Genomic DNA, 15,173 nt, shown 5'->3' on the forward strand with positions numbered 1-15,173 from the left:
GAAATGTATGTGGTCGGGAATAATCCGGCCGGCGTTCAGGACTTAGGGCTCATACACACAGCACCGTCATGGCCACAGACCAGCTGTAATTCATTTGGGCTATGTTCAGACATTACATTTTTGCAGCATTTTTTTTCTTATTACTGCTTTGTTATGCAAATTTTAAGCACAGTACCAGCAAAATCTGAGACAGAAATCTCGTGCATACACCTTGGGTTTTTTTTTTTTTCCTGTTTTGTCAAAGAGCTGCATTTTTGCCAAATGCAGCATGTCACTTCTTTCAGCGTTTTTGCAGCGTTTTTCACCCACTGAAAGCAATGGGTAAGTGCAAAAAAACCCGCCGGTGTCGGGTTCTGCTACGTTTTTTTGTGCCAAAACCTGATGAAGTTGAATCATATTATTTTTTATGCACTAAACTTTATCATCAAGAGACAAATGTACCCACAAAATCGCAGCAAAACCTGCAGCAAAAACGCATCGTGTAAACATAGGCTACGTTCACATTAGCGTTGTGCGACGCAGCGTCGGGCGCCACTGCGTCGCCGCATGCGTCATGCACCCCTATATTTAACATGGGGGCGCATGGACATGCGTTGCATTTGCTGCGGCGCACGAGTCAGGGCGCACAGGACGCAGCAAGTTGCATTTTTTGTGCGTCCAAAATCAAGCAAAAAAAGGACGCATGCGTCACAAAACGCTGCGTTGTGCATGCGTTCACATGTGCGTTGCGTCGCCGACGCTGCGGCGCACAACGCAAATGTGAACGTAGCCTTAAGGCTGCCGTTTGCCACGTAAATAAAGTTGTGATTGTTTTTTCCACCGATTAATTTTATTCTATAGTTACTATAAAGCAAGAGAGTTTTTTATAACCCCAATAAATTTTTGAGAAATGTCGTATCGATCTTGTGTGCACCTGATGCGGAGGGCTGGTCCGTGCAGGGGATTGCAAGTGTTAATGGGCGAGTCGCTGCTTTTTTCTTTCCATTATTTATCCTGGCTATGCATATGACTCACCCGGAAGATTTATACGCTGCCTGTGCTACGTTACTATACCACGTGTAAGTACACTTACCGCTTATTGCACAGAGAAACTATGTTGGCTCACATAATGGACGATAATCGTCCAAGAAAAGAAAAAAAAAATTACGTTTTTTTTATTGTAATCGTCAAATGCCAAATAAATCAGGTTTGGAAGATAAATGATGTAAGCTTGAAAAATTGAGGCTTGAGGAGACCGAAATATGGTGGGATCAAGCCGCACTCCAGAAGTGTGTCGCTAAGGGGGCGAAGAGTTAAAAAGATTCCTACAAACATTCCGAGGAATTTGTTAATGACTTGAGCAACATTCCGACCAATCGTTTTCTAAGGGCTCGTTCACACAAGCTTATTTTCGGTAAAAATGTAAAAATAAAAATCGCAGCATGTACTAATTTCTTCCGTGAATCGGGCGACACTCGCCCATTGAAGTCTACGGATACTTAAAAAAAGAATCCCGGGTGCCATAAGTATGCAATGACAGTGCGAAAACGCTGATGATTTTTTTTTTATACGGTTGTGTGAACCTTAAAACGTATGCAATCAAACACGAGAAAAATAAATCTGTACAGATCCAGCAAAAGTGATGGATTCTTGCCAACAACTTAGTTAAAAAGTTGAAGCTTTCAATTATTAAAATTAAAAAAAATGAGAATTTCAAAAAGGAACTTTTAATAACTCTAATAATCAGGTTTACGAATGGGGTCGTCGTCATTCACACTCACCATTCATTCAGATCCACATTGAAGAACAACTGGCCTAATATAGAAATTGACCTAATATAATAAAAAAAAATAGAGATAATTTGCATTTATTTATTTTACTTCCTTGCATAGAACCATTAGTTTCCACTGCACAAGTCATAATCAATAACACAATTTTTCTTAGACATTGAAAGTTCTAAAGTTTACATTTCCTCTAATCATCCAATCAAAAAAACAAAAATCCAAGAGGATCGAAAAAAAAAAAGAAGAGGCAGCAAGAAACATAAACAACTCGTGCCTCTTAATCAATCAGATGCCACTAACTCCAGCGCGTGCTTTTATGAAGACCGGCGTTGCTCAATCAAGGCCAAACTTTTAAAATATTTATTTTACTCACTTATATAGCGCCATTAATGCCACAGCGCTTTGCACACATTATCATCACTGTCCCCGTTGGGGATCACAATCAGTATGTCTTTGGAGTGTGGGAGGAAACCGGAGAACCCGGAGGAAACCCATACAAATACTGGGAGAACATACAAACTCCTTGCAGATGTTGTCCTTGGTGGGATTGTGGTGGTTCTAACCACTGAGCCACCATGCTGTCCACATTTACCAGAATTAGTTTTCCAAAATGAGGTGGAAATGTTCGGAAGGTCTTGCTAATCAGTGAGGCACTCTGGATATTCCATCTTGGCACGTGCTTCTCATTGGCAGGGCTGGCTCCAGGTTTTCGTGGGCCCCGGGCGAAAGCGTGCCAAACTAATGGGGTGACATAAAACATCCTGCGGGAACTCTAGGCTATAAATTCATGCCACCTACACAATAAAATGACAGTTATGGACTTGTGGTGATTGCCTTTTATTATGGACACCCAGAAAGAAATCTTCTGAGAGCAACTATAACCCCCAGCAGGCTGTTTTCTGTGACTTATAGCAGTATTATAGACACCATATAGTCCTCCATACAGTATTATAAGTACGACACATTCCTTCATACAGTATTATGGGCATCACATAGTCCTACATACAGTATTATAGGTACGACACAGTCCTACATACAAGTATTATTGGCACCACATAGTCCTCCATACAGTATTATAGGTAAGACACAGACCTCCATACAGTATTATGGGTACCACATAGTGCTCCATACAGTATTATGGGCCTCATATGGTGCTCTATACAGTATAATGAGCCCCATATAGTGCTCCATACAGTATTATGGGCATCACATAGTCCTCAATACAGTATTATAGGTACCACATAGTCCTCCATACCGTATTATAGGTACGACACAGTCCTCCATACAGTATTATAGGTATGACACAGTCCTCCATACAGTATTATGGGCACCACATAGTGCTCCATACAGTATTATGGGCCCCATATAGTGCTCCATACAGTATTATGGGCATCACATAGTGCTCCATACAGTATTATGGGCATCACATAGTTCTCCATATAGTATTATGGGCACTACATAGTCTTCCATACAGTATTATGGGCACCACATAGTCTTCCATACAGTATTATGGGCACCACATAGTCTTCCATACAGTATTATGGACACCATATAGTCCTCCATACAGTATTATGAGCAGCACATAGTCCTCCATACAGTATTATGAGCAGCACATAGTCCTCCATACAGTATTATAGGTACGACACAGTCCTCCTTACAGTATTATAGGTACTACACAGTCCTTACAGTATTATAGGTACGACACAGTCCTCCATACAGTATTATGGGCACCACATAGTGCTCCATACAGTATTATGGGTACCACATAGTGCTCCATACAGTATTATAGGCCCCATATGGTGCTTTATACAGTATAATGGGTCCCATATAGTCCTCCATACAAGTATTATGAGCATCACATAGTCCTCCATACAGTATTATAGGTACGACACAATCCTCCAAACAGTATTATAGGTACGACACAGTCCTCCTTACAGTATTATTGGTACGACACAGTCCTCCATACAGTATTATGGGCACCACATAGTGCTCCATACAGTATTATGGGTACCACATAGTGCTCCATACAGTATTATAGGCCCCATATGGTGCTTTATACAGTATAATGGGTCCCATATAGTCCTCCATACAAGTATTATGAGCATCACATAGTCCTCCATACAGTATTATAGGTACGACACAATCCTCCAAACAGTATTATAGGTATGACACAGTCCTCCTTACAGTATTATAGGTGCGAGACAGTCCTCCATACAGTATTGTGGGCACCACATAGTCCTCCGTACAGTATTATAGGTACCACATAGTCCTCCATACAGTATTTTAGGTACAACACAGTCCTCCATACAGTATTATGGGCACCACATAGTGCTCCATACAGTATTATGGGCCCCATATAGTGCTCTACACAGTATAATGGGCCCCATGTAGTGCTCCATACAGTATTATGGGCATCACATAGTGTTCTATACAGTATGGGTACCATATAGTGCTCCATACAGTATTATGGGTACCACATAGATCTCCATACAGTATTATGGGCCCCATATGGTGTTCTATACAGTATAATGGGCCCCATATAGTCCTCCATACAGTATTATGAGCAGCACATAGTCCTCCATACAGTATTATAGGTACGACACAATCCTCCAAACAGTATTATAGGTACGACACAGTCCTCCATACAGTATTATGGGCACCACATAGTGTTCCATACAGTATTATGGGTACCATATAGTGCTCCATACGGTATTATGGGTACCACATAGTGCTCCATACAGTATTATGAACCCCATATAGAGCTCCATACATTATTATGGGCCCCATATGGTGCTCTATACAGTATAATGGGCCCCATATAGAGCTCCATACAGTATTATGGACCCCATATGGTGCTCTATACAGTATAATGGGCCCCATATAGTTCTCCATACAGTATTATGGGCACCACATAGTGCTCCATACGGTATTATGGGTAACCACATAGTTTTCCATACAGTATTATGGGTAACCACATAGTTCTCCATACAGTATAATGGGCCCCATATAGGCCTTCATACAAGTAATATAAGCACCACATAGTCCTCCATACAGTATTATGGGCACCATATAGTCCGCCACACATTGTTATGAGCAGCACATAGTCCTCCATACAGTATTATAGGCACCGCATAATCCTCTATACAGAATTATAGGCGAAGCATAGTCCTCCATACAGTATTATAGTCACCGCATAATCCTCTATACAGAATTATAGGCGATGCATAGTCCTCCATACAGTATTATAGCCACCGCATAATCCTCTATACAGAATTATAGGCGATGCATAGTTCTCCATACAGTATTATAGGTGCCACATAGTCCTCCATATGGTATTATGAACACCACATCATTTTTCATACAATAGTATGGGCACCACATAGTCCTCCATACAGTATTATATGCATCATATAATCCAAAAAAAATGTATTATGGGCACCACATAGTCTTCCATAGTCCCAATAGTGCTTCATCCAGTATTTTGGGCCCCTATATATTGCTCCATATAGTATAATGGCCCCATATAGTCCTCCATACAGTATTGTGGGCACCACATAGTCCTCCATACAGTATGATTGTAATGCCGGTATGTTAGTTCCTTGTTTCCCTGGCGCTACTCTCCATGTCTGTGCTCTTACCCTTTGCTCCTTTCCCCTAATCAGCTGGGATACTGTTGTCTGTTACCTGTATGGATGCTGCTCAGTTCCCTGCTCTGCTGCATAGCCGTACATATCTTGTAAAGTCTTTGCTCCGTTGCATAACCATCCACGTGTGTGGTCCCTGGCTGCCGCTATGGAAGCTGTCCGTGTGTTGCAAGGTCCTCTGCAGCTGGTGAATGACTTTCCACGTGTGTCCAGGCTTGCAGCCGCTGCCAAGTGCCCTAGGCCTCAGTTCCTGTGCTGGCTATGCTGTACTGGTTTCTGGCTGTGCGTTGGGTGCGCGCGGCCACACCTTCCCCGCTTTTATTAGGGGCAGTGTGTGTGCTTGAATTGCTGTCCCCAGCCTATTGCTGAGGGGCAGCTCCTATTTAAAGTTCCTCCTGTTGGGCATTGCCAGAGCTTCTCATTAAGTTGTATAACCTAGCTGTGTGTGTTTGGTCCAGCATGCTGCTCCTGGTCTGCCCTGTCTTCAGCGCCTGTTCTGCCTGCTATCAGTTCTTGGAGAACTGATGTCTTTGTCCCTGGACCTGTCCTGTCTATGTGTTGGTACCCAAGTCCTTGCCATTGAATGTGGATTCCTGCTGTGTGATATTCTTGAAGCCCTTCTGTATCTTGCACCATGTACCCAGTGACTGTGAGTTTCTAGAGACCTGTGTCTTGAAGATTAAAGGGAATCTGTCACCCCATTTTTGGCCTATAAGCTGCGCCATCGCCATCAGGGGCTTATCTACAGCATTCTGTAATGCTGTAGATAAGCCCCCGATGTAACCTGAAAAATAAGAAAAACAAGTTAGATTATACTTACCCAGGGGCGGTCCTGGTGCGGTCCGGTCTGATGGGCATTGCGGTCCGGGTCCAGCACCTCCCATCTTTATACGATGACGTCCTCTTCCTTGCTTCCTGTCGCGGCTCCTGCGCAAGCGTACTTTATCTGCCCTGTTGAGGGCAGAGTAATGTACAGCAGTGCGCAGGCACTGGGAAAGGACAGAGAGGCCCAGCGCCTGCGCACTGCAGTACTTTACTCTGCCCTCAACAGGGCAAATCAGTACGCCTGTGCAGGAGCCGCGACAGGAAGCAAGGAAGAGGACGTCATCGTATGAAGATGGGAGGCACTGGACCCGGACCGTGACGCCCACCGCAGCGGGACCGCCCCCTGGGTGAGTATAATCTAACTTTTTTTTCTTACTTTTCAGGGTACATCGGGGGCTTATCTACAGCATTACAGAATGCTGTAGATAAGCCTCTGATGGCGGTGTCCCCAGCTTATTGTTGAAAAATGGGGCGACAGATTCCCTTTAACCTGTGTTCGTCTTTTGAAGATGGAGTCCGGTGTTCCTGCTGAGGGTCTACTATGCTGTGCTCAGCTTATTATGCGGTGCTAGCTCCATTCAGCTCAGGTCCGATGCTGCGGCGCTTGCACCATACCGCTTTAGTTCCTTTCTAGGTCGTGTCTCTGGGTATCCTGTCTGGGTCCTGATATTCTCTGCCTGAAGCCGTGTCTGTTGTCCTAGATGTCCAGACTGTGCCCAGATATCCAGTCCGTGGTCCAGTCAGTGTTTCAGTAGGTACCACTTGTGTTCCTGGATGAGTTCTTCCTCTGTGTTTCTGGGGAGTCTCCACTCTACTCATGTTCCTGGACGGGCTCCTCCTCTGTGTTCCAGGGGAGTCTCCAGTCTTGTTTCCTGGTGACGGCTCTGCCTGTACGTCCTGGATCTGACCAGCTGATGTCTTGAGCTTTCATCTCGGTGTTCCTGGATCAGTGCTGTCCGTGTTTTGCCTGTTCCCTGGGGTCCATCTTGTGATGACGTCTGTCTGATGTTCTCCTGCTGTTCCAGAGCTGCGCCTGAGGCCTAAGAGAGAGCTTCTCCTGATATGCCCATGCCAGATGACCCTGGACTGCATCAACCCGTGATGACCTCTGGCCATTGTCTGCTGACCTGTGATGTGCACCCTTCCTTGATGTGCGGTATCGGGAGCCTGCATTGTTATGTCTTGTGTTCTGTATGATGATGTTGTCTAAGTAAATTTCATGTTTCTTCACACCTGAAGTTGTGCGGTGTCATCTAGTCCTGCATGTCACCACCTTGCCCACATGCTCAGCTGCCACAGACCCCGGACGCTGCCCTTCTTTATTCTGGGTAGGCCTGGATCCCCCTCTGTGGTCTAGTGGGTCCACATTCCATTACCACCTGGGACGCACGCGCCACATCGTCGAGGCGTGGGAGCGTAAGCTAACTAAACTAGCCGCGTTCTTCCCTCGTGACAATAATGTGCCCCATATATTGCTCCATTCAGTATAATGAGCTTCATATATTGCTCCATTCAGTATAATGGGCCTCATATATTGCTCAATTTAGTATAATGGGCCCCATATATTGCTCCATACTGTATTATAGGCCCAACATTAAGAGTAAACAAATACCTCTCCCTGTTCCCCTCTGCCCTGGTCTCTGCAGCGTGTCTTCTGACCCTCTGCACTGCTCAGCATAGAAGGACCTCTGTATTGAGGTCATCGTGCCCTTTGCGCTGAGACATCACAGAGCTCAGACACAGAGGGGGATGATGGAAGAGGGATCATCAGGTGACAGCTCCCTCTATCATAATAAAATCAATAGTGGGCAGTTTGCTCCAGAGCGCCAAGAAGGTAGCCCCAAAGGAAGGGGGAAAGTGCAAAGTCCCCCCGCAGCTCCAGCCGAACAACTCCAATGGGGGATACAGACACATAAAAAAAAATGAAAGCTCAGTCTAAGGAGCGCAGAAAGAAGACTCTGACACCAGGATAGGGTTAAGCCGCAACGCGTTTCAACGGAAATACCGTCTTCATCAGGTGGACATTTCCACCTGATGAAGACGGTATTTACGTTGAATCGCTCCCTCTACTATGGCACAGGTCCCCCCGACTCACGGGCCCCATAGCAGCTGTGTGAGCCCCCCATTTGTCCAGGCCCCAGCACTTTTGCGCGAGCGCCGGATGGGGACCCGGCCATGCTCATTGCGGTCAAATTTACCTAGAGAAATCATGGATTTTTACTAATATTGCAGTAACTATATTCTCTAGCGGTAGAAACATTCTTGATTGTGTATTCATAAATTCAGATGAATTTTATTGGTTTCAACACATCTGAATTTGTAATCACTAATTAGTGTGGCTACTTTAGATCACTTCCTGTTTTAGATCAAATTCTATGACTAAAAGTATGAAATGTTCAAAGCATATAAGCAAAGCTGTGATTGTTGTTTCAGAGTGCGGCACGATGCATTTCATTATTATTTATTTATATAGCACCATTAATTCCATGGTGCTGTACAAGAGAAGGGGTTACATCAAAATACAAATATCACTTCATTCTACAGATATGATAAAGCAAGATAACTTTTTATCCCCAAATGTCAGATTGTTTTATGAAACAATGAAGTTATGAATTGCATTGCACACAAAAAAGCAAGCGATGATCTTTACACCCACACTTCACTCTAAAGACATGAGAATCCTAAACACAGGATCCCCTCTATTAACTGAAAATTCACAAAGTGAGTATGAAAAACCATTAAACCCAGTTTACTGTCAAAAAGCGAGGGGGTGGTTTCTGACTGTGTTATAAGGCTCCATTGTTTTCCCCTTTTATAAGAAAAGAAAGATTAGGGGATCCTGTTAGTAATCATCTGAGCTGACTCCTCGCTAAACAAAGATATCATATATTAACTTTTCCCAGAATAGTTAGTATTAAGCCAACTTGCCATTATTATATGTCTGGACAGGTTTCCATATTCTCATCTATCAATTACTGTAATTTGGCATGAATTTTGTTCCCATTGCAGTCCCCCATTGTTGCAGAGCACGTAGAAATTCTAGCTGCAATTCACATAAGATCATTTTTCTTATCCTCTAGTATGTCTGATTTGTTAATGATCCAGAGAGACAATGCCTAAATTAATGGGATGGTGAAATTTTAATACCTTTAATGTAATGGGCTGCCTATATAACACCTAGGCCTGGTCTTCCATAGCAAAATCCATTCACATATTAGAGTCAGCAACTGGGTTAATGTTTTAAGACCTGTCAAATCTCACAGTTAGGATGTGGTAATTCTCACGAGAGGACTAGAACAAAGAAGCTGATGATGTGAGTGTGACTAAACTGGGTGGACACAAGGAGTATATTTTACTTAATATGCAACCATGAATTCTACTATTTGCTACCATGAAATGTATTACATTTATGTGCGGAACTCCAATATTCATAAAATGCGTAAATATACAAACATTCCGGGAAGCCCCCGGAGATTGTTTAAAATCACGTGCTAGTGTATTTTTATGTATTCTCTCCAGCCATAATCAGAAATGAATTGAATTTGAGCTACTCTAACACATGGAAGTGCTCTCTGATCTGGCTAATTGAGAGGGTGCAAAAGTTGGAGACCCTCCATTACATCTACATAGAGCATATTTGCAGACAACCCATTTAGAGGAAACATTTCAGATTCAGAGAGGAGTATAGAGTAGTGACAGACAAGCCTACATATCATCGCCGTCCTTGCTGCAGCCACATATTCGACATGAATGTTCTCCAAAACTGGTGAAAGACAGCTTATATCAGCGTGTCTGTCACGGCACAATGCTGCCCTAAGGGAGGGCATTAGGAGCCTGACAAGGTCCTTTTAAGGTTACCTTTTAAAAGGATATCAGTGTCCTGCTTGAGTGATGGCACGTCAGCAGCACTTCCACATTCAATCTTTCCAAGCACACACCCCTACTGAAGGCATTTTGCTCAGAAAGGGTCATTGGTAAATTACTGGTTGAAGGTCCGGGCTGTAATTCACGGTGCACACCTTAACTTATTATTTTTGTCCCTTGTATGACCACTTTTTCACTGAATGTCCGTCACAAAGAACTGCTGGGGATACGGTTTCCTTATGTGTTCCCTTCTGAACGGTTTAGGGGTGTGCGTGTGGCCATCAGGTTCCTCATCCCTCCGAATCTCCTCTTCCAGTCGATCTACGCTGGGCCCAGGTGGGGAACAACCTTGGTAGACGCTGGTGAAAAGGCTGACTCTCTCCACTCTTCGGTAACAAGAGGCCAGTGATATCAATCTCTCGCTGTAGCCATCTGGTCCAAAGGGAAGGAAATGTTTATTGAGGGAAGGCCGCATCCTTGTGCTCTTCTGTTGTATGGCACGCCTCACATTTTTATGCCCTATGAATGGAGAGCTCAATCTCTGGCTCTTTGAAAGATGGAGAAGTGACCACATCACCTTCCCGAAACTGGGGACGGCTCTGACAAAGCTATGGCAAGTGACCACAATTATGACGTCCTGTTTCAGGTGGAGATATTTATTAGGGCATTATAGATTTCAGACCACCCCTTTTAACCATTTTCCTGAAAAGAATGTATATCAATCTTACAGTCAGACCCGTCTTGGCTACTAAAGGCTGTAACTCAAGCTTTAAAACAAGCCCAAGATGGCTGCTCTAGCCACAATCTACAAATCAGGGAGATGGCCGCTGGACCAGGTCCTGGGAATTGATTAGTAGTATTTCTATCATCCATTGAATTCCTAAAAAAAGCAGCATCAGATCCCACAGGCCATGTTCACATCACGTTTTACCCTCACCTCAGTGGCTCCATCAGGGCTTCTGTATGGAGCCCCGAGAACAGGATTCAGGTGTATCGGCAGACAAAGGCCACCGACTTTAGTGAAGGAGTCACGTTGTGCCCTGTCTGACCTCACTATCCTTTTTTTTCAAAACTAGGTTGGCCACCTTTTTTCGTGCTCACCTGAAAGAGGCAGATACTACCGAAAATTAGGTCAGACGGAGCACAAGGTGCCTCCTTCATAAAAGTCAACAGCGGATACGCCTGAATCCCGTTTTTCAGGACTCCACACGGAGCCATTGGTGTAGGGTAAAAGGTGATGTGAACACTTGAGGGTAATTCTGAACTTTGATCACCCTGATTTATTATTTTTATTTGCTTTTTTTTTCCTTTCTCTTACAGCATGGTCTGTACTTGACAGATGCAGCCCCTGATTGGCTGCAGTGGTCACATACTGTCCACGTTGGAAGTGAAGACAAGGTTATTGTTGGGGGATGTCACCAGAGGAACTGCAGGGGAGCCGAGCCCAGCGTGTATGTGTATAGGGGCAGTAGAGATAGTTGTCCATCTATTTGGGGTTTATAGGGGATCTGTCAGCAGGTTTTTTTTATAATCTGACAGCAGCATGTTGTAGGGTTAGAGACCCTGATTCCAGCCATGTGTCACTTAGTTTACTGGGGGGCGCAGTTGTGATAGGTTTTTTCTGCTGCAAAGCTCGGAATGCTGAGCCCTGTATAACCCCGCCCACACCACTGATTGGCCGCTTTCTGTGTATCAGTACTGGGAGTGTGATTGGACCAGGAGGCACGAGACATCTAGTCCTGTAGTGATAATCTCCTGCTGATAAAACTCCTCTATTATTGAAACAGCAACACACAGCCCAGTAAGTGACATCGTTGGAATCAGAATCGGGGTCTCTGCCCCAACATCATGCTGCTCACATATTACATAACAACCTGCTGAGATTCCATTTAATGTTACATTTCCTACACATCATATGATCAGTTGATTTGGATATTAGCTGAAGGTCCCTAGATATTCCGGGGGTCCAGCACTAACCCACTAGCGAGATATCGATGGCGTATAATGAATATGGTATATCTTATATATCTAGTACGTGACTGTAATATCTTACGCTGCGTCAGTAAAGAAAACAGTGACTGGCCCGATATCCTTCTCTCATAACTTTGCGCTGTTTCCTTTGCACAGCGCAGATTTCTGGACTTTCCGGTCCGGCCGCATACCTGGCTCCAGATAAAAGCTGAACCTGACGATATAAAGACACCTATACAAAACACATGTACATATGGGGACACCATTCCTGCAAACCCCCGCCCTGACTGGATTCTCCTGAAAAACCTGTAGCCGGCCGTCACCTCTCACCCTCCTGAAAGGGACGTGGCAGGAGAATAGTGGAGCAGAAACCTCTGGCGCGGAGACCAGATTTACCTGTATTTACCTGCTCGTATTCCTATTATATAAACCTTCCTGCGAGAGGTTCAGGGGAGAATTCTCCGACTAACCCCATAGTGCCCACTTTTGAGCAAGGGATTACATAAATTTTGGCCCTGGAGTCCGGGGAAGTCTGGGACAGTCGGCGAGTATACATTAGATGGTCGGTCGACTGTCATCCAACGTGTATGGGGGTCTTTAAAGGGACTCCTTCATTACCCTTTAGGCTAGTTTCACACATCTGGCATTCACGGTCTGAGTGTAAACTGCGATGTTCGGACCAGACAGTGGTGTAACTAGACTCTGATGGGCCCCGGTCCATAGACTGCAAGTGCACTGGTGGGAGTATTGGTGCACTTGCAGTCTATGGCTTCTCCATGCTGGCGCCACTCCTGTGTCTTGACTGACAGCAGAGACAGAGGCTGTGCTACATAACGTCATCTCTGCTCTCAATCAAGAAGTGGTGATGGCGCATTGAGGAAGAGCCATAGGCTGCAAGTGCACTACTGGGTGTATCGGTGCACTTGCACTCTATGGCTTCTCCATGCTGGTAGCAACCCTGCATCTTGACTGACAGCAGAGACAGAGGCTCTGCTGCACAACATCAGCTCTGCTGTCAGTCAAGAAGTGGTGATGGCACTGTGAGGAAGAGCCATAGACTGCAAGTGCACTGCTGGGCATATCGGTGCACTTGCACTCTATGGCTTCTCCATGCTGGCAGTGCCCCTGCATCTTGGTTGACAGCAGAGACAGAGGCTCTGCTACATAATGTCATCTCTGCTGTCAATCAAGAAGTGGTGATAGCCCTGTGAGGAAGAACCATAGACTGCAAGTGCACTGCAGGGCATAATGGTGCACTTGCAGTCTATGGCTTCTCCATGCTGGCAGCACCCCTGCATCTTGACTGACGGCAGAGACAGAGGCTGTGCTACATAACGTCATCTCTGCTGTCAATCAAGCAGCAGTGATGGCGCTGTGAGGAACAGCCATAGACTATAAGTGCACCGCTGGATGTATCGGTGCACTTGCAGTCTACGGCTCCAGCAGAGATGACGTTGTACAGCGGAGTCTCTGTCACTGAGACAAAAAGGCCAAATTTCAGCACAGCAGATGGCGCAGTGATAGGCGTCTTTCTTTACCCTGCCGTATCCCACACTACCTCTGCTTGCCTGGGGGTCGTGTTAAGGACAGGTTCCCTTTAACAATTCCTGGTCAAGAAAGCGAAGGACTGCACTCACTTACAGCTTTCTCACATACTTCATGCTCCAAATCCTCACTATGTGCGAAACACAAGAGCTGCTGCCTGTCACTGAATGAGAACCGGTCCTGACGAAAGTCCAACATTAGCAGAATGGACGCAGGACCCTGACTCCCGCGGCGGCGCTGCGCCATCTCCTCCTGACGCCAGCACTTCCATTAACAGCTCTGTTACACGCGGGTGGATTATCTGCAGTGCGGAGTCCAGCTGCCGACGGCGGGGATCGCAGTGTCCGCCCTAATGTACAGCGCCTGCAAACACTGACGTGGAAGTCACAGAAGAAGGGGGGGGAAAAAAACAACAAAAAAAACAATTTTTTTTTTCTTTTGTATTTTCATAAGGAAAATTCGAGCTATTTGTTCTGTAAGGTAAATATTTAATGTAAAGCGCACGAGGCCGATCTGTAAACAGCAACTTACAGATCCGTAACCAGAATTCTGCAAATATTCCTGCACCCAGGTACGAGCTCGCTGCGGCTGCATCATACAGTCATGGCCGAGGAACGCTGTGGATGCCATGTCCCTGCATATAGGATTAATATGCCATGAAAAGTGTCCCAGTTTAAAAAAAAAAATCCAAATCTGCATATTTTATTAAATAAATCTGTTTGGCCTGATGTTGCTGGTATACTAACTTCTATAATCCTGTATAATCTGTGACTGTATAATCCTGATTAAAAAAAAAAAAGATTTTCTAAGTGCAGCTGGATTGGAGTCGGACAATGCTCATTTTCTCATTTTAATAGTAAAGGGGGAAGGTTTAGAAAAGAATTATACAGCCCAAAGTAATTATAACGGCCTCTTCAGGTTCAAGTGATCTAATTAATAATATATTCAGTTCATATTGTAAAATCTAGCAATGCTGTTCTTTACAGGGTGAAAGATAACAATTCAAAGTTCTCATTGGTTGGCACTTTCTATGATGCTTATAGGAGCTTCCAATAAGCTAATGTCCCAATAAAATGGAGACATCAGACCTCTCCTCCTCCTCCTAATACACAGTCATCAGGACACACAGACCTCTCCTCCTCCTAATACACAGACCTCAGGACACACAGACCTGTCCTCCTCCTAATACACAGTCATCAGGACACACAGACCTCTCCTCCTCCTAATACACAGACCTCAGGACACACAGACCTCTCCTCCTCCTAATACACAGACATCAGGACACACAGACCTCTCCTCCTAATACACAGACCTCAGACACACAGACCTCTCCTCCTCATTATACACAGACATCAGGACACACAGACCTCTCCTCATTATACACAGACATCAGGACACACAGACCTCTCCTAATATACAGTCATCAGGACACACAGACCTCTCCTTCTAATATACAGACATCAGGACACACAGACCTCTCCTCCTAATACACAGACATCAGGACACACAGACCTCTCCTCCTAATACACAGCCATCAGGACTCACAGACCTCTCCTCCTCC

This window comes from Ranitomeya variabilis, chromosome 5, assembly GCF_051348905.1.
Source record: "Ranitomeya variabilis isolate aRanVar5 chromosome 5, aRanVar5.hap1, whole genome shotgun sequence".
Lineage (NCBI taxonomy): Eukaryota > Metazoa > Chordata > Amphibia > Anura > Dendrobatidae > Ranitomeya > Ranitomeya variabilis.